This window comes from Sus scrofa, chromosome 15 (genome assembly GCF_000003025.6).
Source record: "Sus scrofa isolate TJ Tabasco breed Duroc chromosome 15, Sscrofa11.1, whole genome shotgun sequence".
NCBI lineage: Eukaryota > Metazoa > Chordata > Mammalia > Artiodactyla > Suidae > Sus > Sus scrofa.
This window is the reverse complement of record NC_010457.5, coordinates 95,197,091-95,223,523: the sequence shown is the minus strand read 5'-3', so window position 1 is coordinate 95,223,523 and position 26,433 is coordinate 95,197,091. Positions and strand designations below refer to the sequence as shown.

At 40.7% G+C, this 26,433-nt stretch overlaps 1 protein-coding gene across 6 annotated transcripts in view; it reads left to right on the top strand.

The window, feature by feature from the left end:
- Positions 1–26,433, top strand: part of NEMP2 (nuclear envelope integral membrane protein 2) — a 402,284-nt gene that overhangs the window by 289,891 nt on the left and 85,960 nt on the right. For all 6 annotated transcript variants that reach the window (XR_002339400.1, XM_021076065.1, XM_021076063.1 and 3 more), the window contains one exon: positions 2,956–3,081. The gene's annotated coding sequence lies outside the window, so the exon portion shown is untranslated. The remainder of the gene's footprint in view (positions 1–2,955; positions 3,082–26,433) is intronic.

Genomic DNA, 26,433 nt, shown 5'->3' with positions numbered 1-26,433 from the left:
GTGGCTGTGGTGTTGGCTGGCAGCAACAGCTCCGATTAGACCCCTAGCCTGGAAACCTCCATATGCCGCGAGTATAGCCCTGAAAAAAGAAAGACAAAAGACAAAAAAAAAAAAAAAAGAAAATTCTGAAATAGTAAATATCTAGTGTCTTACATGTAATGGGCACTTAATACATGTTTTATTTTAATAAAGTTAAAGAATTTGACTGGGCTAGCTAAATTCGTACGTCATCTTTCCATTGCTGGTGCCTACATATATTTTTCAACAAATTTGTTGAGTACCTACTATTTACAAGGAAGGCACTGTACCAGTTGACATGGAGAATGAACAGTTGAGTGAAACAAAATTCCTTCTCTCAAATAAGAATTTCTCTCAAGCTTGCAATTAATCAGAGTTGAAACTACTGCAAAAATAAGAACAATAAAAAAGCATAACGTAAGTGCCTTTAGAGATATACAGAGTGTGGCTAGTCAGTCTAGGTGGGGCTTCCACAAGAGGATGAGATCAGAATGCCTTTGAGAAGTGACATTCAGTTTGGGCCTTGAAAATAGTAGACGTCAAGGGGTGAGAAGAGTGAGGAAAGCATTCCAGGAAAAGGAAATACAATGGGCAGAGAAGTAAAGTAGGGCATATTCACTCTGTGTTGAGGTTATATATGGGACAGTGGCACAAGAAGGTGTTGAGAAGTTAGGTTAGGACAAGAATCCTTCCGTACAACATTAGCAGTCATTAACTATGATTGGGATTATGGATATTTTCAGTTCTTCTCTTTGTAAGATTCTGTATAGTCAACATATTCTACAGTGACCATATAGTACCACATAATACAGTGACCACAAAATTGATTCCTGATGAAATAGCTGGACAATTTGAGTATGGAGCTCTGACCATTTGGAAAGCAAGGACAAATACTCCATTTTGCCCTTTTTGAGATTTATCAGCTAGCCTGGCCAAAGCCATTATCAGAAAACACTAATAAGGTCCTGAAATAAAATTATTTTTAGGAATAGGCAAACTTAGGGGTCCTGGCATAAACACAAGGGCCTAGGCATTCTTAGAGGAAATGTACCACACAGCTTAGCTGGAAACTCCTTGCCACCAGCCACCCTGGCCCAATGCTGTGCGTTCAGAGAAAATGGTAACAAATGCTAAGTATGTGAAGGACGTGAAGAGAGCTGTAACTGCAGAGCCTCAGGTCAGGAGCTGGTCAGGGGCCAAAACCAGCAAAGGCATTATCACAGAATGGACTATGTCCTAGTGAAAGAGTCTAGATCTTTCCTTCTAGACCTGGCATTGGAAACACAACTCACCCTTGTCCTCCTTTGAACTAAATCCCTGAGGTCTTTAGACAATTGGGGGAAAGTCTATATTAGACTTTCTACTCATAAAGGCAAGTAAAGGCCTAAGAAAATTATTATAAAATAAATATAAATCATAGCAATAAAATGGTTTCGTGGGTTAGGTCATACAATATTAGTGTTATTATACATATATCCTGTGTTAAATATGTTAATTTATAATCATATCGATGTTACTTTTATTATGAGTCCTACTCCAAACACCAAACTGACCTAAAAATACAACATATGCTCTTTGATGTGTAAACAGTATAAAAGTAGTAAAAACAGTAACATAAAGATTTCTATATTTTAATCTTTTAACATAACTCACTATTATAACTGGTCTCCAACAGTGTCTAAATAAGGTTTGTTACCTTGACCAAAAGGACTTTGCTGTACTGTCAACACAGACAGCCTGGTCAAAAATTCGATGTGATCATATCAAAGTTGATGGTTCTACAAAACCAGAAAGAGAAGTTAAGTTGTGTGCAATCTGCTTCATCTGCTTGGATATGTAAACATCTTGGAAGACAGTGTTTCTTCCTATACAGAACTCGGCAACACTCATTCAACATCTTTCAAAGACTTTAAGTTAGTCAAACCTTAAACTTCTTGAGATTTTTTTTTTTTTTTGAAGCTGATGCTCATGCATAGCTTCTTGAAACATTGAACAAATAAAATCTATAAAGCAGTATTATCATTTCTTTTTTTTTTGTTTTTTTTTTTTTTTTTTTTTTTTTTGGTCTTTTTGCTATTTGTTGGGCCGCTCCAGCGGCATATGGAGGTTCCCAGGCTAGGGGTCGAATCGGAGCTGTAGCCACCGGCCTATGCCAGAGCCATAGCAACGCGGGATCCGAGCCGCGTCTGCAACCTACACCACAGCTCACGGCAACGCCGGATCGTTAACCCACTGAGCAAGGGCAGGGACCGAACCCGCAACTTCATGGTTCCTAGTCGGATTTGTTAACCCCTGCGCCACGACGGGAACTCCTATCATTTCTTAACACTGAGATTTTCATTGAGTGCAGTGTTAAAGAAGACTGAATTCTTTCATCAGTGGAATGTGGGAAATACACTACTTATTTAACTTCCACTAGACTGAGAGCTCCTCAGAAGCAGGGGTTATTCCTTCGTGGCTTCCAGACTTTTAACATTTGACCTGTTATAGAGTCAATCGCAGCTGCCCAGTAAATTTGTGGTGAGTTACTGGTTTTTTTGAAGAGGGATGGTTGACAAGGTTAGGTGCAGCTAGGAGTGATGCTTTATGTCATTCTGGACCAAAAACATACCTTTTACTATTGGATATGCTGTGTGATTACTGCCAAGCTTTAAAGTTCAGATTCTTGAAGGTTTGGCTGATTGAACTTGATAAAAGGATGATAATGATTGTGCTTTGTTGTCAGAAAACTTGTGATGGTTACTGTTTTAGGAAAGACTTTTCAATGTTGTGTGTAAGAGAAGTGAACTTCAGGCCCAGGGTGGAGCCAGCCTGATCTGACAGACTCAAATCAAGAGCCAGGAAGCCGATAGGAAGCTGGGAAGCATGCTCTATTTCTCCTGCTTTTCTCTCTGTAAATTTCTCTTTCCTCTTTTTTTTTTTTTTTTTTTTTTTCAGATGTTTTTACTGCCTCAGGGTGCACAGCCCCAACACTGCTGATCCACAGCTCCCCATCACCTCTTTTCTGTTGGAGAAACCAGAACAGAGTGAGATGAGCAATTCTGACTCAATTCCAAACTCCAGGTAAGACAGACTCTGATCTCCCCAGTTCAGGCCAGAGGGACACTCTTCACTCAATATTTTGTGTGGTAACAGAAAGTGGGGTAACAGATATTACAGAACTGATTTTATATTTTCTGAGGAAAAATGCGTACCACACGTATTGCTAGGTAAAACCATGTTATGCTGTTGGGCTCTATATTCTCAGAACTCTGAGAGGTTTCCTTCCTTGAAGGGTAAAAAAAGCAGTAACAAGTGGTCCTCCCCCATCAGATCCATCTCTCTGGGCACCTAGAACATGTCTTCTGATCTCTGCTTTCAAAGACTGAAAGTGCCCAGGATATGGCAGCAGACAGTCTGCTGGTTCCATTGCCTTCCCAATCCGTTCCCGATGGATGGTTAAGTGTGAAGAGTCTAAAGAGTGAATAATATGCAGAAATTCATTGGTATCAGAGGAGCTAGTCCAAAATCATGCAGTGATGCTATCATCTTAATGACTCCCAGGAACAGCCCCAGAGGCGACTGTGCGGCTGCCAGGGTAGCAGCTGGTGGGCTCCCGGCTGGGCTGCGGGAGGCTGGGCCCTGGGGGAGGAGGAAAAGCGTGGGCCAGGGCATGCGGAGGTGGCCCTCCTTGCCGCAGTCTGTTTCGCTCTGCTTGTTCAGTTGGCACACGGATTGAAAAATGTACGTCTAAATCTATTTCTGGCTTTAAATGTGTGAAGGAAACACATAACTTTATTATTTTATTTTAGTCAAGTTAAAGACAGAGACACATGCCCCTAAAGCATATGCATTCTATAAGGAGTTTTTAATTCCTTGGTGGAGCATCTTTGGAAGCAAAAATCAAGGACAAATAGGTCATCTCCTCTAAGTTTTCTGGAGGAATACTGGCAATAAAAAGAATAGAGTCAGCACTGGTAACTAATGGAGATGAAGGAAATAAAACCAGGGAAGAGTCTGAAATTTTTTTAAAAGAACTTTTAAAGCAAAAACAATGAAGTAAGTGTTGATGTAATATGAATATGTTATTACTTGTTAAAATGCCAAAAATACTGCAGATATAAATTACTTCAAAATTTACTGAGAAACATATGAACACTTATAGAAATTCTCTTGCCAGACGCGTTTAGAAATCTTCAAAGCTAAATATCCTTTTGTGAATGGTCAAAGTAATCAGAAATGAAGGAAATCTGGGAAAATAAAAACACATTAGCAATAACAGCAGATATATTCCTGGGAGGGGTTGTTTTTGATAAATTTAACTGTAGTGCTTCACAGTCAAAGAAAAGCTTACAAAGCAGAACACTGAGGATGTGAATTTATTGAAAAGATTTTTTGAGTACACAGTATGTGCTAAGCATGGGGAAAATACTCGTAAATAAGTTGGATGCTGACCCTGTACACATATCCCTGCCAAAGTTTTGAGGTGGTCAGAGAAAATATCCCAATAACCAAATCAAATAGCTACATGGACCCTAAGCTAGACCCAACTTATATTCTACACAGGAAACTGAGCCTAAAATGTTGAATAAGTGAAATTGGCTGTGCTCTCGGCCTCTCTATTCTTGCTATTGAAGAGAAGCTTTTCTTATCCTATGGGTCCTTCTAAATTTCTCAAATTATATGCCGTGTAACAAATGTAGATATTAATCCACTTTGAAATACTCATTACACCCTTTAATATTTTTATGCTTTTCTGGAAAAGAAACAGGAAATCAAATTGAAAAGAATCCCAAGGTCCAATTTTCAATATCTAGTCCAGTTTTTTCAGGAAGTGTTAGCCACGTGGTTTCTGTTACCATCAAAAACAGTCATATCGTGTGATACTGACCATCTGTTTAGGAAATGGCACATACACTTGGAAAATCAAGAGTAATAGGAGCTCAAAACCACCATTGGTTAGAGAGGTTGTCTGTCCAAGAGGATGCCACTTAGGTCAGGTGTGGATGAAGCAGATGGACTACCTGGATTTCATGCCTACCTGTGCTCTAGACTTCACGTGATAACTGTGTGTCCCCTGATAGTCTGACCTGCTCTTGTACTGCAGTGTTAGCGCAGTGCTTGCCACCTGCAAGGATGTTGTCGCAATTGCTGAAGTAATTGCTGTATAGCATTCTAAGCAATTCAAAAGAAGGGTGCTGCATAACTACCCAAAATTATTATACAGGAACAGCTTTTTAAAAAAATTTTATATACTCTTAATATGGCAATCTAAAAGGGCATTCTTCAAGTTATGTTTGAATGTCTGTATGTGTTTCATTCCATTTGTTATTCATTCTGGCTTTTAATTGATTATTAGTTCAGGATATTAACCTGAGACTAAATGGAATCTATCCTCAATTTTATAATTATAAGTCACCATGTTTGAAAAAGAGAAGTATTGGGGTCTCTTGAGGCCCCTGTCTGTTAATCTATAATTAAAATGAATTTGGTTGTGATTTCCTAGCTGAGACCAGAGCATTTGGCCATGGACTCCGATATGTTGGCAACACATGTTTGAGAATCTATTTGGGTCGATGACTTAGATTGAAGCCTCAACATTTAAAAAAAAAAAAAAAAAAAAAAAAAAAGAAGGAGTTCCCGTCGTGGCGCAGTGGTTAACGAATCTGACTAGGAACCATGAGGTTGCGGGTTCGATCCCTGCCCTTGCTCAGTGGGTTAACGATCTGGCGTTGCCGTGAGCTGAGGTGTAGGTCACAGACATGGCTCGGATCCTGCGTTGCTGTGGCTCTGGCGTAGGCTGGTGGCTACAGCTCTGATTCGACCCCTAGCCTGGGAACCTCCATATGCCGTGGGAGCGGCCCAACAAATAGCAAAAAGACAAAAAAAAAAAAAAAAAAGGAAAAGCGAAATTAAACAAAAGCTAATAAATCCAAATACCTGATAGCATTGAAACTATCAGGGATGTTGGTGACCTAAACCATCACAGATAAGTTTCTCTACAGCTCTCTTTTTCTTCCTCCCTCCCTCTCTGCCCTCATTTCTTCCTTCCTCTCTCTCTCTTTCCTTCTTTCATTGAGATGTAATTCACATACCAAAAAATTTACCCTTTCAAAGTATGCAATTTTGTTTTCAGTGTATTCACAAAATTCTATGATTATCAGCCAAAATTCCACAACATTTTCATCAACTCCAAAAGAAACCCCGTACTCATTAACAGTCACTCTCCAGTGCCCCTCCCCCAAGCAACTACTAATCTATTTTATATCTCTATGGATTTATCTGCTCTGGACATTTTATATGGATGGAATCGTTCAATAAGTAGCCTTTAGTGTCTGGCTTCTTTCACTCAGAGTAACTCTTTTAAGGTTCATCCATATTCATTCCTTTTTATAGCCAAAAAATATTCTGTTTATGGATATGCCACATTTTGTTTATCCACTCATCAGGACATTTGGGTTATTTCCACTTTTAGCTTTTATGAATATTTGTGTACAAGCTTTTGTGCGAACATATATTTTCCACTAGAATTGCTAGATTATATGGTAACTCTATGTTTAACTTTTTGAAGAATTAAAACTGGCTTCCACAGTAACTGCATCATTTTACATTCCCACCAACAAAGAATAAGGGTTCAAATTTTTCCACATCCTTGTCAACACTTGGTATTGTCCAAATTTTGTATTATAGCCATTTTGGAGGGTGTAAAGTGGTATCTTATGATTTTGATTTGCATTTCCTTAATGACTAATGATGTTGAACATCCTTTCATGTGTTTGTTGGTCATTTGAATATCTTCTTTGATATTCAAATGACCAAATCTATTCAAGTCCTTTGGCTCTTTTTAATTGGGTTGTTTCTTTTTTGTTAAATTTTAAGAATTCTTTATATATTCTGGTACAAATCCTTAACAGGTAAGTGATTCTTTATATATTCTGGTACAAATCCCTTTATAGATAAATCCATTCTATGCATTATCTTTTAATGTTCTTGAAATGAAGGACAAAAGTTTTTAATTTTGATGATGTCCAATTTATCTTCTCTCATTGTTTCTTGTGTTATGTTTAAGAAACCATTGCCTAATCCAAGGTCACAAAGATTTATTCCTATATTTTCTTCTTAGGGTTTTGTAATTTTAACTTTTATATTTAGGTCTTTGATTCATTTTGAGGTGATTATTTTGTATGATGCAAGGTTAGGATCCAGCTCCATTCTTGTATGTCTAGGTATCCAGTTGTTCCCTTCAATTGTTCTGGCTAGCCCCCTTGTAGTAAATCAGTTGACCATAAATATGAGGGTTTGTTTTCAGACTCCGTTCTGTTCTTTTGATCTAGAAGTCTGTAGTTATGCCACTACCACACTGTCTTGATTGCTGTAGCTTTGTAGTAAGTTTCGAAATGGGGAAATGTGAGACAATTTCTGCATGAAAGCCAGCTGGAATTTTGATTTGTATTACATCAAATCTGTAGATCAATTAAGGAGTACCACCACTTTAACAGTGTTAAGTCTTCTAATCCATGAATCCATGAAATGATGTCTTTCCATTTATTTCTTCCAGTGATGTTTTAAGAGTTTTCATTGTGCAAACTTTATACTTATTTTGTTAAATTTATTCCTATTTTATTTATTTATTGAAAATGATTTTTATTTTTTTCCATTATAGCTGGTTTACTGTGTTCTGTCAATTTTCTACTATGCAGCAAGGTGACCCAGTCACACATAAATATATACATTATTTTTCTAATATTATTATGCTCCAGCATAAATGACTAGATATAGTTCCCAGTGCTAGACAAGCAGGATCTCATTGCTTATCCATTCCAAAGGCAATAGTTTGCATCTAATAATCCTAGATTCCCAGTCCATCCTACTCCCTCCCCCTCCCCCTTGGCAACCACAAGTATGATGTCCATGATTTTCTTTTCTGTGGAAAGGCTCATTTGTGCCAGGTATTAGATTCCAGATATAAGTGATAGCATATGGTATTTGTCTTTCGCTTTCTGACTTATTTCACTTAGTATGAGACTCTCTAGTTCCATCCATGTTGCTGCGAATGGCATTATTTTTTTCTTTTTTATAGCTGGGTAGTATTCCATTGTGTATATATACTACATCTTCTTAATTCATTCATCTGTATGTTGACGGACATTTAGGTTGTTTCCATGTCTTGGCTACTGTGTCCTATTTTATTCTTTTTTATGTTACTATAAATGAAATTTTCTTAGTTTCACTTTCACATTGTTTATTACTAGTGTATAGAAATACATTGACGGAGTTCCCGTCGTGGCGCAGTGGTTAACGAATCCGACTAGGAACCATGAGGTTGCGGGTTCGGTCCCTGCCCTTGCTCAGTGGGTTAACGATCCGGCGTTGCCGTGAGCTGTGGTGTAGGTTGCAGACGCGGCTCGGATCCCGCGTTGCTGTGGCTCTGGCGTAGGCCGGTGGCTACAGCTCCAGTTCAACCCCTGGCCTGGGAACCTCCATATGCCACAGGAGCGGCCCAAGAAATAGCAACAACAACAAAAGACAAAAAAAAAAAAAAAAAGAAAGAAATACATTCACATTTGTATATTGATCTTGTATACTGCAACCTTAGACATTGTTAGTTCTAGTATTTTTCCATATACAAGAGCATGTCATTGGCAAATAGAGATAATTTTACTTTTTTCTTTCCAATCTAAATGCCTTTTCTTTCTTTTTCTTCCCTAGTTTCCCTGTCTAGATCCTCCAGTGCAGTATTTAACAGAAGTGGCAAGAGTGGATATCCTTGGCTGTTTCCTAAACTCAAAGGGAAAGTGTCTGATCTTTCACATCATGTATGATGTTAGTTGTGGATTTTTTTTGTAGATAATCTTTTTCAGGTTCAGGAAGTTCCCTGTGTAGCTCACTTAAATACCTTCGATGGGCAGGGCTGAATTGTTAAAACTAATGAGAACTAAAAGTTCTTTGGGGACTTTATGTCCTTTTCAATATAGTATTTGTAAATCATTATCTGTTAAGGGACTTGTACCATAATACATAAGATATGGAAACAATGCCCGCTAGAGCCAGGTTATCTCTTGTTTTCTGGAAAAGGTTGCATTTTGCAGGAGCTTTTCTGTATCTCTCTTTTCCTATCCCCAAACATTCTTCCTTATCTCTCACTATATAACAGCAAACAACTGATCATGGGAGGTAAATGTAATAGCTTCTGTCCATACTATAGGATGCAGTATATTCATGCACAAATTTCAGTAACACATTGCCATGGATGTTATGTAAAATAAGCTGCAGGAAGTCAGTAAAGGTGTCAAGAAAACCATCTAAACCAAGAAGGCAGGACATTATGAACTCCAACTGAAAGTTTAGTTCTTAGGGGATCTGGCAAATTAGGACTTGCTCTGTCTCCTGGAAAAATATTGTTGACTTGCTGGTGAATATGATGGTGATAATGACGATGATGATGCAGCATCAATTTACTGTGTCAGAACCACCAGGTGCTAAGTGGTACCTTTAACAAGCTGAAGCCCAAGAGCCAATGCAGGACTGGCCTTCCAGGTAAAAAAAATCCCAGCCAAGGAAGACACATTATGGCTTTGGTTCTATTCTCTAACTTGTATTCTTTGTTTTCCAACTTTCTATTGCCTATTAGATTGCCATTTTCCCTAGTGGCCAGTATTCACTTCTCACTCTCAACTTTTAGCACTGCCTTTAGCTCTATGTAGAGTCTAGGGACAATAAGTACTGCCCTTGTCTGCCCCCATGAACTCCCTTAATGGCACAATAGAAACATCATGTCTCCTGTTTCCGGAGCAGACCCTGCATGCACCCCAGGTTTGACTTTGCTCAGCCTTGCATTATTTATGAATGACAATTACAATCTGAAAAGCAAACCATAACGTTAAAAAAAAATTTTTTTTAAGTCTCCATCATGTGCTTTCAGAGCCAAGTTACAAATAGGTTGCAGTCCCAGTCTTAATAGCAAGACCAGTTCTGCTCTTTGAATTGAAAGCCAGCTTTGCTGCCTCTGATAAAAGAGAGATTTTTCTTTGCTAATTTCCAGTCTGCCAACTTCGAATATGTTAAGCAAAAATTGTGGGGATTAAAAAGAACTTTGAAACAACAGAGACTCTTCCTTTGCTTTCAGATGAAGTTATCACAGAGTAAGTTACAGGTTAGGTAATTGCAGGTTATCCCTTCTCTCGAAAGATGACCTTATCCCTGTCTAGTAACTTCTGCTTTGTGAAAGAGTGGGAAGGAGGAGGAATGGAAGAAAAAGGGATTGGGATACATGCATCACAACAATGCTATACCTTTTCCGGTCTTAGTTAAGGAGTTTGGGTATTTCTTATGAAGTGCTATTGACCCCTATGAGAAATATGTTTCTAGTGCTCCAAGAATTGCTAGAAACTTATGGTAAGAACTAAGGAACTAAAAAATTGCCAAGAACACCAGGGAAGGGGTGAAAAACAGATAGATAAAAGGATGAGACGTGATTTGTAGTTTGGGCCACACTAAGCAAACAGTGAGGCAAAGCAGTGGAAAGGCAGGATGATTTTACTAAAACCTTGATGAGTTATTACACTGATAAATTGGGAGCAAAGTGGAGAACTGGCTTAGATCTTGGCCTCTGACCTAGCTCTCCACTGAGACAGCATGTCCTTGGAGGCTTCTCATGTGGCCTCTCTAAGACTCCCAGGAGGGGGATTTTCCATTTAGCTACTTGATGATAAAATTTAAGTTCTGGTTTTCAGGCAGTTTAAAAAAAGGACAAAGCTAATGTCACCATAACAGCCTGAAAAAGGGAAACAATTAAGGAAATTGTCATGAAACTCTAAGAACCATTTCCAAGATTGAATCATAAAAATGTAAGATAAAAACTTAATAGCGATAATCATGATGATGAGGATAAAGAAGACTTTACAGCAACCAAAGGAATCATTCAATTCCCACATGGCTGCGCTAAGAGAAAAGAAACTCTAGCCTAAAGGAAATACCAAAACTTGGTTTTTTGAAAGTATAATCCTGTTATTTTTTTCAGAGAATTTGCATTTGGGGGTTTATTCTGAGTAAATTTCCCCAGAGAAATGTTATGCTCTCTTACTCTGAAGATGTAGAGAGTACAAATAGTGTCAGAACAAAAATGGAAATGACACTGAAATTAAATAGGGGCATGCAAATACTGTGCAGGTGAAATATTTTTTTCAATTATTACTGTATTTCCCTAATCTTGCTGATAGTGGTGATTTAGTTTGGGATGAGAGTGCGGATGGGATGGGTAGGGTGGGAGTGGGGGAAGTTCTGATATCCTTAGCACCATAGGACTAGAAAGCGAAAGGAAGAATATAAAATCCACCTTTTGTTCCTCCATCTGGATTACCCTAAACAACACTTCTCAGGAAAGAAAAAAAAAAAAATACTTCTCAGAAAAAAAAAGAAATTACTGAACCTCCAAGTGGAGTGAGTCTAACTTCAGATGACATAAAGGCCTTGGCAAAGCAGGTTAAGGATCCAGTAAGCAGGTTGTCTCTGTGGTGGAGCAGGTTGGATCCCCAGCCTGGCTCAGTGGGTAAGGATCCCATGTTTCTGCAGCTATGGTACAGGTTCAGTCCCTGGCCCGGGGATCTTCCATATGCCTTAGGTGAGGCAAAAAAAAAAAAAAAAAAAAAAGAGAAGAAGAAGAAAAAGAAGAAGGCCTTGGAAAAACCCTAGGATTAGGATAGTGGACTTTAATTAAAACTGAAGGGGGGGAGCTCCCGTTGTGGCTCAGGGGTTAATGAATCTGACTAGGAACCACAGGGTTGAGGGTTCGATCCCTGGCCTCGTTCAGTGGGTTAAGGACCCGGCGTTGCCGTGAACTGTGGTGTAGGCCGGCAGCTACAGCTCTGATTCGACCCCTAGCCTGGGAACCTCCATATGTCACTGGTACGGCCCTAGAAAAGACAAAAAGACAAAAGACAAAAACAAACAAAAAACTGCTTATATGGGAGTTCCCGTCGTGGCACAGTGGTTAATGAATCTGACTAGGAACCATGAGGCTGTAGGTTCGATCCCTGGCCTTGCTCAGTGGGTTAAGGATCCGGCGTTGCCGTGAGCTGTGGTGTAGGTTGCAGATGCAGCTCAGATCCTGTGTTGCTGTGGCTCTGGCGTAGGCCGGCGGCTACAGCTCCTATTGGATCCCTGGCCTGGGAACCTCCATATGCCGCGGGAGCGGCCCTAGAAAAGGCAAAAAGACAAAAACAAAAACAAAAAAACTGAAGGGGGGAGTTCCCATCTTGGCTCAGCAGAAACAAACCTGACTAGGAACCATGAGGTTGTGGGTTCGATCCCTGGCCTTGCTCAGTGGGTTAAGGATCCGGCGTTGCCGTGAGCTGTGGTGTAGGTCACAGACGTGGCTCAGATCTGGCGTTGCTGTGGCTGTGGCGTAGGCTGGCAGCTGTAGATCCGATTCGACCCCTAGCCTGGGAACCTCCATATGCCATGGGTGTGGCCCTAAAAAGCAAAAACAAAAACAAAAACAAAAACTGAAGCGGAATTGGTAACCTAAGGACTAAGAATTGAAATGTTCATAAATCCAATTATTCAGATAGTTTAAAAACTATTTTAAGGAGATAAGTCACAAAAATATTACTCAATACATAGGTACAATTATTAAGGAGAACTTTTTATGAGAAACAGGTCTCAGAATTTAGGATTTGGAACTTAGCACTTGGGTTCTGCATCTGTGAGAGCCACGAGGACTGCAGGAGGGATCGAAACATATAGTTCCCCTCAATCCAAAAGAGGGTGCACTGCTTGGAGCATATCCGCTCACGTTGGGATTTTGGGAGCAGACCTCCAAGTTAGAATTACCTTCATGTTCTCTTACAGTTTATGAAGCCCCTTATTTGTATGCAAGAGTTTGCTGTTCTAATCAAAAATACAACTTAAGATATTTAATTTGAACACATTTAAGTTTTAACACATTTTATTATATACTGAATTATTGTGCTGCATAATAATTATATATAAATACTAACTTCGTATTTCTTTTCTTCTCATTTTGCCATTTCTTTAACATCCAAAACTAAGGTCAACTTTTGTGTCCCTAATGCCAAGTACCATTTAACTGTCATCCTTTTTTGGTCCTACCTTTCTCATCATGTACATGCTTATTTGATTTAGTATCTGCCTCTCAGTACCTGAGTCCATGTACCTGCCTGGGGTTCACTGTGCCTAAGTATTTTATCTCATCATCCCTCCCCTATACCCTCATCCCATCCACCCATACTCCAGGATTAGGACACCAGCTTTCTGCTCCCTTTCCTGTGAATTGGGTTTTGGGCTGTAAAAGTCTTGAGGTGGCAGAAACGCTGGGCCATGATGTTTAACCACAGTCTTCAACAGAAGGGCAACAGTCATGACACTGTGTTGGGGGTGAGGGAGAGAAAGACCAGGGATGGCGAAGTGGAGGGTGAATAAGGGAAGAGATGGGGTGGGCCTAGAGAAAATAGGCTGAGGATTCCTGGAGACCTTAGATTCCTCTCTAAATTATAGTAAAGTGCCTGTGGCACCCCAGCAATAGGAGGCCAAAGAAAGCAAGAGGCAACCTCTTTGAGATGTAGTGGTTGATGCGATATGTCACCCAGATACCCTTCCAGGAATGAAGGCTTTATTTCTCCAAATGCTAGTAGTGCTGGTAGCCAACAGCTTTTATCTGTCTGCCTTCTTTAGAATTGCCTGGGCTGAAGAGAGCTGTCCCACCTCTGTCACAGCCCTTTCTTTTTTTTTTTTTTTTGTCTTTTTGCTATTTCTTTGGGCCACTCCTGCAGCATATGGAGGTTCCCAGGATAGGGGTCTAATTGGAGCTGTAGCCACTGGCTTACGCCAGAGCCACAGCAACGCGGGATCCGAGCCGCGTCTGCAACCTACACCATAGCTCACGGCAACACCAGATCGTTAACCCACTGAGCAAAGGCAGGGATCGAACCCGCAACCTCAAGGTTCCTAGTCGGATTCGTTAACCACTGCGCCACCATGGGAGCTCCATCACAGCCCTTTCTCATAGCACCTTGTCTCCAGTGACTAGTCAAGATCAAAAGCCATCCCTTTCACTCCAACAAAGAGCATCTCCGAAGGTCCTTCTCAGCTTCAGGGTTTACTGTGGGGAGGAATGGTGGGGGCTAGTGTTTCGTGGATACAGTTTCATTTTGGGATAATGAAAAATTCTGGAAATGGATAGTGATTATGACAGTTGCCCAATAATGTGAGTATACCTAAGGTCACTAAACTGTACACCTGAAAATGGCTGAAATGATTAATTTTATGTTTGTATAGGTTACCACAATAAGAAATGAATTCATTAAGAAAATACAGGGGTAGAATCAGATGTGCTCTCAGTTTCCCTTTCATTCTGGAAGTCCATAATTATATGAAGTTACTTTTGAAGCCAAATTTGGGTTGATGTGATTTCAGGGAATAAATTATACAATAGTTCTTAATTTTGGCTATGTACTAGAATCACCTTGGGAACATTTAAAAAAATGATGCCTCAGTACCCCTTATGGACTTATATATAATTGTCTAGGGACCAGGCTTTGGTGTGTTTAAAATCTCCTGTTGATTCCAATATGCAAAACACAGTTGAGACTTACTGAGCTGGAAGAACCCCAGCCCACACCTTCCTCACCCACTTGCTATTATTACTCCTGAGGATTTGGCCAGTTGCTTATCTTTCTAGCCTGATCTTTCCAACTCACTCCCTCCTACACATACCCAAGCTTGCCTGAACCAAATGACTTGTCATCTTTCCTCTCCTGTCAAACCCTGTCTGACTTCTGTCCCTTTACTAATGTTTACTCTAACAAGATTCCCCTCATCTGACTGATGCCAGCCCCAGTTAGACCCCTTCTCAGCACCCCTCCCTAGGCTGTGCCAGTACCCTCCTCTAAACCCTGGAAGCTCTTCACAGAGGCGGGAAATCCCACTCCCCAGTGCTGATATCTGGTCTTTCCTCTCTGAGTTCCCAGATGTGAAGCCCGGAACTTCACAGTAGTTATTAATAGATATTAGTTGAATAATGAGAGATAATTATCCCACAATTGAATAGCATTTTTGAGGTAAATACCATGGGAAGAATTAGTATATCAGTGTAAATAAGGTAGTTTTCTTTTAACATTGATTGAGCCATGTTTCTGGGATTGTGCTAATGCTTTACTAAGCATTTCTTCTTGCATCTCCATGGCCACCCTAGGAGAGTAGGTACTATCATCATCTCCATGCTATAAGTGAGGAACCAATTTCAGACAGGTTAGGAACTCACCTTGGATCCCAGCTAGTGTTCATCAGAGCTGGAAGTTTCAGTTGGGATACAAGTCATTCTAGATCCTTCCTGATTTGGGGAAAGGGACAGAGCAAAAAATAAAAATAAAAAAGAAGGTAGGAATTCACATCGTGGCTCAGCGGAAACAACTCTGATTAGTATCCATGAGGACACGGGTTTGATCCCTGGCCTCTCTCAGTGGGTTAAGGATCCGGCGTTGCTGTGAGCTGTGGTGTAGGTTGAAGATGTGGCTGGGATCTGGCATTGTTGTGGCTGTGATGTAGGCCAGCAGCTTCAGCTCCAATTCAACCCCTAGCCCGGGAACCTTGATATACCACAGGTGTGACCCTAAAAAAACCAAAAAAAAAAAAAAAAAAAAAAGTAGGAGGTCGCTGGAATCTAAAACAAGAAGAGAGGTTGTTACTGGTAGGAAAGGTGAACTAAAAATATATGAGCTTGCAAACAGAAAAGGCAAACTTTGCAATCTTGCCTCTTTTGCTCAGGCCCCAGCTTAATTCTAAGTATTTCAATCACAAGCCCAAGGCTAGAAGGTGGGAACTTTGGAACCCTTGTTCCTCAGATACACTTCAATTAAGTTCAGCCCAGCAGTATTTATTGAGGATCTATCACATGCCAGAAACAGTACAAGATGTCTGCATTCCAAGCACAGATGCTACTAGCTCTTTGCCCATAAAGAGTTCTCACTCTAGTGGGGGCGAGAGGTACACTGTCAGCAGACAGTCCAAGTGCAATGGTATGTGTTCTTATCATCAAGATATGTGTCTGCAGCTGTAGTGCAGGAGGCCAAGTTTTCCAAAGGAGTCAGAGGGGGTTTTATAGTGCACAGCTGACATTTGAACTTGGGCTTGGTGTATGAACAGGGATGGCCACGTGGAAAAAGAACACAAAAGCTCAGCAGGTGTGACAGCGTAGATCCAAAGGACACAGTAGGTTGGGAACGGGCCAAGGAGTCAGGGTTGTGGTAGGGAACAGTGGGGTAGGAGGAGGACAGCGTTGTCTATGACAGGCTAAGGAATTCTGACTCTATCCCGGGAATTTATAAGCAAGAGGATGACATAATTCAATGTGTATTTTAGAAAAAAACATATTTCGATGGCAACAGAGAGGTCTGAATGAGAGAACAGTTAGAACTCTTATTAAATGATGAATGAGGGTCCAGGAGTTGATCTGCACTGTGTGTGTATGCGTGTGTGTGTGTGTGTGTGAGAGAGAGAGAGAGAGAGAGAGAGAGAGAAAGAGAGAGAAGGAATCTGTAGGACTTGGTGACCAATTATTTAAAAAAGAGAGTGATAAAGGGGGAAAAGGCAAGGGTCCTGGGTTTGTGGTTTAAGCAGTTGACTTGATTGAATTAAAGACTGGGAATGTAGGAGCAGTCTTAAATTCACTTTTAATCAGGTGGAATGTGAAGTACCCCAGAGACATTCGAGGGAGGGCAAAATTCATATAGCAGAAATGAGGATGTGATCTGAGATGTCAGGGTAGGGAGGCAGCAGAATAAAAATACTGTCTTTTTTTTTTTTTTTTTATGAATGCCAGGCAACATTAAAACATATCTGAGAGTAGACATGGGCTATGGAGGTTGAAAGACCCAAGCTTCTAGACTTGGCCATTTAGTGCTGTGACCTTGGGATGTTACCTAGCTTCTCTGAATCTCACATGTAAAATGGAAACAGTATTAACCCATCTTGCAGAGTTGGATTTAGATTAGCAATAAAGTCTGCAAACTCCTAACAATGCTGGTCTAATCCAGATGGCAGATGATAGGTGCTGTTAAAGTTCATTGGTGGAAGGGTTGGGTTACATTTGGGAGAGGGGACTAGCCTGAGTTCAAAAGAAAGAAAGAGTCCAGGGAAGGGGCTATTTGCCTAAAGTGATTGGGATAAGGCAAGGTGGCCTCGCCCTTTATAGAGAAATGAAATCAATGTCCATGGCCCTGTTCAGGTCCCAGAAGTAGGTATTAGGGGTAGAAAAAAGACCATACCCACCTTTCTATTTGACTCCCTCTAGTCACCCTCAAAGGACTAAAATCATTGTACTGTTAGAGTTGGTCTTCAGAGTAACCCTCTCTATACCCCTTTGCCACCCACTCCCCAAGAAGGAAAGCAGAGAGGGAGGGAGAGAAGGAAGGAGGCACCTATAGATGCACAGAAGGACTGTCACCATCTGCTTATTCACACCTGGATTTCCTTTCAGAGTGTAACACATTCTTTCATTTTATAATAGAGAAAAAAATCAAAATTCATTAATTCCAAATAATAATCAGTTGTAATTTACAAGTAAAAATTATTAAAGCGAGAGCCTTTCCTATTTTGATAAGAGGAAGGAATGAAGAGGGTGGGGGAGATTTGAACATGGAAAAGGGAAGGATTGTTGGGAGAGTTGTTTAAAAGGGAAGTTTAAAAATAAAAAGGTGAAGAGTGAAGATATAGAAAACACACTTCAGATTTTGCCTAGAGAGAGATGGTTTTCAATATTTGAAGACATGAGCTGCATATAAGCTTTTTGTTATACACAGCTGCCAACAATGCAGCTGTGCGTCTAGAAATTTGTAAAGCTGTTGTTATGATGTTGTTTACTTTGTTCTAAAGGAGCTTTGTTTGCTGAAAATTCACAGAACTCTACCTTCCTAAGGGCTTGAGCTCCCAGATATCAATGCTCAGTGCAACTCAACACACACCAATGCAGTAAACTCTGTGTGTCAGAGAGTGAGATGGCTAAAACGTAATCTTTATCATCAAGGAGCTTCCAGTGTGAAGAGAAGTGGATGTTGCAGCCATGGTGGTGGAAGCAGATGTGGGTGGGGGGAGGCAGGTGAACAATGGACGCATAAACTGATACATTTATTAATTTCCTGACCTGACAGGGACCTTGACCTATTTGCAGCCATTATGTAATCACTGAAACAAGTCCAGCTAAATTATTCAAAAATCTCTAAATGCCAATTCCATTTAATTTTAAATAACAAGCATCCCTGAGAGGGATGATTTTTCGGAACGATGACTAAGGGAAAATATTTTTCCAGCAGGGTTTCTGCACAGGAAAAAATTCATTGCTTCCATCCCCACATCCCACACCCCACATTTCCACACCCCTTGGTGTAAAAATATTTGTATTTAAATAATTTTAAATGTCATGCATTTATAATTAAAAGCAATTCTGTGCTCAGAGAAACAGAAATTACTGACTTTAAATCAATGAGAAAAACTAAATTTTCCTTTGAGGAAAATTAAAAGGTAAGATTAAAAGGTAATGTAGATCAAGCTAATGTGATATAAGCCTGTTGGTTGCATATGGTCTCTGATGTGACCACTGATATAACTGCCCACCTCCAGCAGCAGGAGCATATAGGAGATTCCAGCAAGAATTCTTCATTTCTCCCAAAGGGTCTCTTCTGTCTCCTTTCTCCTTCCCACCTTTAAGTACTCAAGGACTGGATTTGCAAAAAATGTTTTCTTTTCCTTCAAAACCACACTCACCTACCCCATAACTTTGATTGATGAAATCATTCTAATTGGACAGCTCCTGATGCCTGCTCCACATCCCTCTGTAACACAGCAGCCTCTCTCCCTGCTCTCCACCCTACCCAAGGAACTGCATTCCCTCAGCCACCGCGCTTGGTTCACCAGGGCATGGACTGGAAGATGAGCCCATCAAGGCCTTTACCAAGGAAGATAGGGAAGGGTGGATTCCTGATAACTTTGGGGCTCTCTCTAGATTACACTCTGCCTGTGGTGGTGAACTTTCTATGTCAACTTGCCTAGGGTATGGTGCCTAGTTGTTTTGTCAAATGCCAGTGTAGACATTTATGTGAAGGTTATTTTTTAGATGTGATTAACATTTAAACCAGTAGACTTGTGGTAAAGGACATTATCCTCCATAATATGAGTGCACCTTATCCAGTCAGTTGAAAGCCTTAATAATAAAGACAGGTTTCCCGGGAAGGAATTCTCAGGACCACAGCATGTAAACACTGCTTGAGTTCCCAGCCTGCTACCATGTAGAATTTGAATTAAGATGACAGCATCAACTCTTACCTCATTTTCCAGCCTGCCAGCCTGACCTACAAGTTATCCAAACAATCACATGAGCAAATTCCTTAAAGAAATCTCCTCTCTCTCTGTGTCTCTCCCCTCCTCTCCCTCATCCCTTTCCCCCACCTTCTCTTTCCCCTATTAATTCTGTTTGTCTGGAGAATCCTGACTAATACACTACCTAAGTCATATTTTAATGCTCAAAAAGCACAGGATTTTATGTGTGTATTTGTTTAAGCCAACTTGAGTTGTGTTTCCATCACCTGTAACTAAGAGTCTGGAACATTCCTGGGTGTAAATGAACACAATGTCCTATAGATTTATGGTCGAAAGATTCTTCCAGAATTCTGCCTTATTAGTTACTATACAATAAACTACTTACTGGTTGGAATTGTGTGATGTTTTGTTCCACTGCCGTTGCTTAGAATTCTTGGTACATAGTCAGGTTAATAAATGTTGGTTGAGCTGAATTATAAAAGCAGGTGACCTGGAGAGCTCAGTTCCTGGAGTTGCCCTGATAGAGATACAGATTCTTTGACATTTAAGAAGCCCGAGAAGGATCCGGCATCGCCATGAGCTGTGGTGTGGGTCGCACACGCAGCTTGGATCCCGAGTTGCTGTGGCTCTGGTGTAGGCCGGCGGCTACAGCTCCAATTCGACCCCTAGCCTGGGAACCTCCATATGCCACGGGAGCGGCCCTAGATAAGATAAAAAAAAAAAAAAAAAAAGAAGCCCAAGAGTGGAGTTCCTCTCATGGCTCAGTGGAAATGAATCTGACTAACATCCGTGAGGATGCAGGTTTGATCCCTTGTCTCTCAGTGGGATAAGGATCCGGCGTTGCCATGAGCTGTGGTATAGGTCATGGACACGGCTTGGATCTGTCATTGCTGTGGCTGTGGCATAGGCCAGCGGCTACAGCTCTGATTCAGTCCCAAGTCTGGGAACCTCCATATGCCATGGCTTTGCTATGGCCCTAAAAAAGCAAAAAAAAAAAAAAAAAAAAAGACGAAGAAAAAGCCGGAGAGTGACCCAGGTTTTTATTATTTGGTTGTGATAACTATAACAAGTAGCTCCACAAATATTATTTTCATGGAGTTTCTTAGAAATTGTTATGGTATTTTTTAATGTCCTTACATGTATATATCGATTATCAATACACAGGGATTTCAATCTAGGTGTTTGGTTTGGACCTGGCACATTTCTCAGCCCCATCAAAGCAGCACCCCTCCAGGGTGGTTCTAGTCAAGACCAGGACAGCTCTGTCATGGCTGCATTTGTTGTATTAGTTTGCTTGCCCTGCTTTTTAAATAAATAACCACAGACTGAGTGGTTTAAACAATGGAAATCTATTGTCTCATGGTTCTGGAAACTGGAACCCTGAGCTTAGGGTGTCAACAGGGCCTTAATTCCTCTGTAGGCAAAAGGAAAGAATTTTTCCATGCCTCTCTCCTGGCTCTGATAGTTCCTTGGCTTATGACAGCGTAACTCCAACCTTCATGTGATATTCTTGTGTGTGTGTTCATATCCAAATTTCCCCTTTTTATAAGAACATCAGGAGTTCCTATTGTGGTGCAACGGAAACAAATCTGACTAGTATCCATGAGAGGGCGGGTTCGGTCCCTGGCCTTGCTCAGAGGGTAGGTTGCCATGAGCTGTGGTGTAGGCTGGCAGCTGTAGCTCTGATTCTACCCCTAGCCCGGGAACTTCCATGTGCCTCCGCTGCAGCCCTTAAAAAAAAAAAAAAAAAAAAAAAAAAAAAAAGAACATCAGTCATATTGGATCACAGGCATCCTACTCCAGTATGAGCCCATCTTAACTAATTATATCCAAAATGACCTACCGCCAAATAAGGTCATATTCTGAGATACTGGGGGTCAGGACTTCAATATGTGAATTGCTTTCAGCCATAACAATTGCACCTACTTCCTCAACTCATTTCTAAGCAGCCATCACTGAAGGCACTAGAGCTGTGAGTGACAGGAGGACAGGAATGTTGGCCACCGGAGCTAGGAACACGTTGCTAAGCTTCTGGCCACTTGGCGGCTCCATGATTTCAGATGCACATTCCTGCTCCCAACAAACAATTTCTATTCTGGCAGCACCAGCCTTGTTCCAAAACTAATGCTGATAATCCCCCTCTTGTGCCCTCCTTTAGTGAGTCTCCTTTCCTTCTCCAAAATCTTCGCGTTGGTTTTTAACCTATTTCTTCTTCTCCTTGAGAAGAATAACCAAGAAACAAGAATTAGGAACAACTAAAAAGAAAAGAATGAGAGGAAGAGCAAGAGAGGTTTTAGAAATAACACAGTTAAAGATGACACATGTACTGTTCTCTGTAACACATAGAGGTTAGAGAGCTTCAAAAGTAATTTTCTGAGGTTCTAGGTGTTTTGTACCTGTCAGACTAGCTAGAGATGTAGGAGGTGACACACACAGCAGCAGCAGTGACCGCTTGGTAATGGAAGAGTGTGGAGGCCATTGTGCTACATTTCAGTGCTGGAGGACGCCAAAGACAGTTCTTTCAGGTGACTGGGGACAGGGAATGTGACTAGGATGGGGGGCAGGGAGCCTTGAGGAGGTTGGTGAGCTTGTGGAGAAAACTTGCCTGAGGGACACTGAAAATAGACCCACGTGCAGTCTTTGTCATTCTTGCTATAGGTCACAGCCACCTACTCTGGGAAAGCTTCCAGTGTAGTCCCTGATGTATAAAAAGCTGTGAACACCTGGCCTCTATCACTTGGATAATTTTACATAACTCCTACGCAGACAAGTAAATCAAGCCCAGATTAGAGGCCCAGTACCTAACACAGAAGACAGAATCTAAAGCAACTAAGAATTAAGGTTAAAATTCTTCAGTGCATTGGCAATATTTATGCTATTTACTTATATGTAGCATGTTACTAGTGAATCAGTAATATGGAAAATATGGTGAATAAAAGCCAGAAAGCATGTATTTTTTCCCAGAAATCATCTGAAATTACAGATGTTTCAAGAGTTTTGCCTGTGATGTTCTTCTAGGCCTGCCATCCATCCAGCTGAAAATAAAAATTTAGCCCAAGAACATCTGATTGTTATTTAAAAAAAAAAGAAACCTACTTGTCTGCAAAACAATATAGAACATAATTCTCACCACATACTTAATTTTATAAAGCTAGGTGTTTGGCTTTATAAAAACCCAGGAGTCCTGCTCTCCTTTTCCTTGATTTTTCTGTCCTACATTTATAGATGGAAAAACCAGTCATTTTTATGGTAATGTTCACTAATATCAAAATAATGGAGAAACAATTCATTACAGCACGATTTTAAAAGAAATGCATCTGATTTTACTGCAAAAATAAAATCTGCTGAAAATTGGCACAAATCCTCACCCACAATCAGTGTTCAGTAAGTGATGGTTGAAATAAATTGTAGAAGGAGGGGGCCTTGTGTGCTACTGCCAACAAACACACACACACAGAAAACCTCACCATTTGTGGTGTTTCTTTGTTCTTTGGGAGCAAAATACAAATCAATATAAGATGTAAACACTGAGTAAGGGTGTGTCCATCAACTTCAGATTTAAGATGTATTAATTCTTAGTCACTCTGGAGATGGAGGCTTTGGTCATAAGGTTATTCAGTAAGGTCAGTGTTGTATGCAAATGACAATTTTGCTGGCAGCAAAATCTTTCAAGTCTGTGCGACAATGTGGTCAAATAGACCCAACTAAGTATGTCTCATTTACATTCAGAATAAAGGTCGTTGCTCTCCTAGCCTCCTAGACAGTAGACAGGTGGGTTCTTTAATTGGAGACTCACAGTAAAAAAATAAGTTATTCTGCTAAGATGTATTTTCAACAGTGCTTCAAAGAAGCTTGCAAAGTTTTGGAGGAAGAAAGCAAAATGCCACTTGATGCTCTTCCAAGTGGAAGGCCCCAGGGCCACAAGTTAAAAAAACAGGGACAGAGTCAGTAGTATTCTTCAAGACAGTTGCTTGAATTCATTAAGGCATTCTCTTGAAAAGTAGTTATAAGTAACAGTTTTAAATATTTGTGGAGTTCCCTGGTGGTGCAGTGGGTTAAGGCTCTGGCATTGTCACTAATGTGGCTCGTGTGGCAGCTGTAATGTGGGTTCGATCCCTGGTCCTGAAACTTCTGCAGGCCGCGAGTGTGGCCAAAAAAATTTTTTTTTTGTAATTTTGGCTTGCTTAGAATAAGATCAGTTTCCTAAAAACACTTGTATGCATCTTTGCATAACTTCAGTAAACAGAAAAACTTCAAGAATAAATATCTGAATCTTTCTTCCATCTCTTGAGTCTTCTCTTTCCCTTCAATAAAGGTCCCCATCCCAGTCTAAAGCAGTAATTTTCAATCAAGGGAGATTTTGTCCCCCAGGAGACACTTGGCGATGTTTGGAAACATTACTAGTTGTCACATCCACTGGGGGAGGCCGGGAGGTAAAGGGAGAGGGGAGGAACTACCAGCATCTGGTGGATGAGGCCAGGGAGGTTCCGAACATCCTACAGTGCACTGCCATAACAAAGAATCATCTGGCCCAAAACATGGATAGGTCTGAGACTGAGAAATACTTGCCTGGAGATATAAGTGAGGGGGGTGTGTGTGTGTGTATGTATATGTGCAGTATTGTCACATGAACAACTAGACTGTACCCATATTTGAACTCCAAAAGCCCATTGAAACCCACATAAACTGGTAGCCTTACAGATCAGCACTTCCAATAAAGAAATTCTACTTTCAAGCTAGATGTGAGGCAAGCTCAGAAAGGATTTTTTTATTCTTTGCTCCACCCCAGCTCTTCAAATAGAAGTTCTAAAGGAAGCATTGTGGTAAACAATCAGAGGGATTGTTAACTTTATCCTAAGATTTTACAGTTGTGGCTGAGCCTTGGCCTGGGATTCTCCACTACTGTAAGGGGCAGCTCCTTGAGTTTGTTCCTTCCATCCTGAAAGTTTTAACTTTTTTATCTTAACAGTGACTGCCATATAGGTATTCTTTTTGTCGTCCCTTTTGGTTGGATGTTGGGGGGTTTTTTGGGTTTTTTTTTTATCCTTTCTTCTCACCTTCCAGGCCCTTGTCCAAAACAGCAGAAAATCTTCAGGTAACATGTTTGCTTTCTAGAGAGCTGTTCTATGGATAGCAGTGGAGTCTTTAGCATTCATTCACACGATTTAGAGGACTTCAGTATAATTTTATTTTCACATACCAGCAATCACTTACAGCAAGTAGCTTTTCTCTCTTGAAAACCATACAGCACACATCTGTTTCCCCATCCAGTCCCCTGTCTCACTGGCCATGGCTCTGAAATGGCTGCGTTCTTTACCACAGTATTCCTGACAGAGGTCACTGCCTTCCTTTAAGAACAGTGACCACCCATGGGAAACCCACCTGAGGAGGGTTTTGGTTCAACTTAAACTTCAACCAGCATCAGAGGCTTTCAAAGTATAACGGATAGACGCAGAAATGTCAGTCATGTTGACAGACACCACCCAAGAAATTTTAAACAAGTAATACATCGTTTAGCAAAATTACCTACCAGCATCCTTTCAACAAACAAAAAGGCGGGAGTTCCCATTGTGGCTCAGTGGTTAGCGAATCCGACTAAGAATCATGAGGTTGCAGGTTCGATCCCTGGCCTGCCTAGTGGGTTAAGGATCTGGCATTGCCATGAGCTGTGGTGTAGGTCGCAGACGTAGCTCAGATCCCGAGTTGCTGTGGCTCTGGCCTAGGCCAGTGTCTATAGCTCCGATTAGACCCCTAGCCTGGGAACCTCCATATGCTGTGGGAGCAGCCCAAGGAATGGCAAAAAGACAAAAAAAAAAAACAACAACAACAACAACAAGAAAACAAACAAACAAAAAGGCAAGAGGTGGGGAAAAAGCAATAATGGATATAATTAATCTATACAAAATAACACCAGTAATAATCACAGAATGCTAGAGCTGGATGACATTCTGTACTGCTTAGGTGGCTTACATGGGATAAGGAGTGCTGGCTTCTTTCTTTTTCTCTCTCTCATTTTATTTTGGTGATGAAGACAGAGTCTCAGATAGAGGAACTGACTTGGCTAAAATCACACAGGGAGCTGGGCAAAGTCAGAATTAGAAACACAATGTGCCCCTCCTTTCACATAAATAAAAGGCTGAAAACACAAAAGATTGCAATATTTATACTCACACTTTTCCAGCTTTTTTCCCCAGTGCTTTCTTTCTTTTTTTTTTCTGTTATCTTTTTTTTTTTTTTTTTTTTTGCCTTTTTAGGGCCTCACCCACGGCATATAGACGTTCCCAGGCTAGGGGTCAAATCAGAGCTGCAGCCACCGGCCTACACCACAGCCACAGCAATGCCAGATCTGAGCCAAGTCTTCTACCTACACCACAGCTCATGGCAACGCCAGAACCCTTAACCAACTGAGTGAGGCCAGGGATGGAACCTGCGTCCTCATGGATACTAGTCAGATTCCTTTTTGCTGAGCCACGATGGGAATTCCTTTCCCCATTATCTTTTAACCCAAATTTCCCAGCTCCTTACACAGAGAATTTTGGAAATTGGAAGACGTTTTTTTTTTTTTTTTTTTTTTTTTTTGCCTCACTGACCGCACAGCAAGTTCCCAGACCAGGCCAGGAATCAAATCTGAGCTGTAGCTGTGACCTATGCCACAGCTGCAGCAATGCCAGATACTTAACCCACTGTACCACAGTGGGAGCTCCTAGAAGACATATTTTTAATGCAAATAATGCCTTTTTAAAAGAGGTTGTAAACACCCACAACATTTTTATGCTTAGTGATTTGATGCCAACTATATAGATTTGTGGGTAGATGGGTATGTTTCGATCTATAAATGTCATTTGTATATTCATATATATTTGTATAACAAATTTCCAAAACTAGTTGTTTCCCCTCACCTCTGAGAAAAGCAGCCCCCTTGACATTTTGATAGCGTAGCCAAACCATACAGGTCCATCATGGGAGTTTATGTTATATGCAAGTTTATGGTAAAGGTAAAAATACATGTCCTGATGGTTTTCTTCCAGTGGTATTCATCATCTTTATTCTATATATTCTATAATCACCACCTGAAATATGAAAGTAAAGCATACAATCTAATGTATC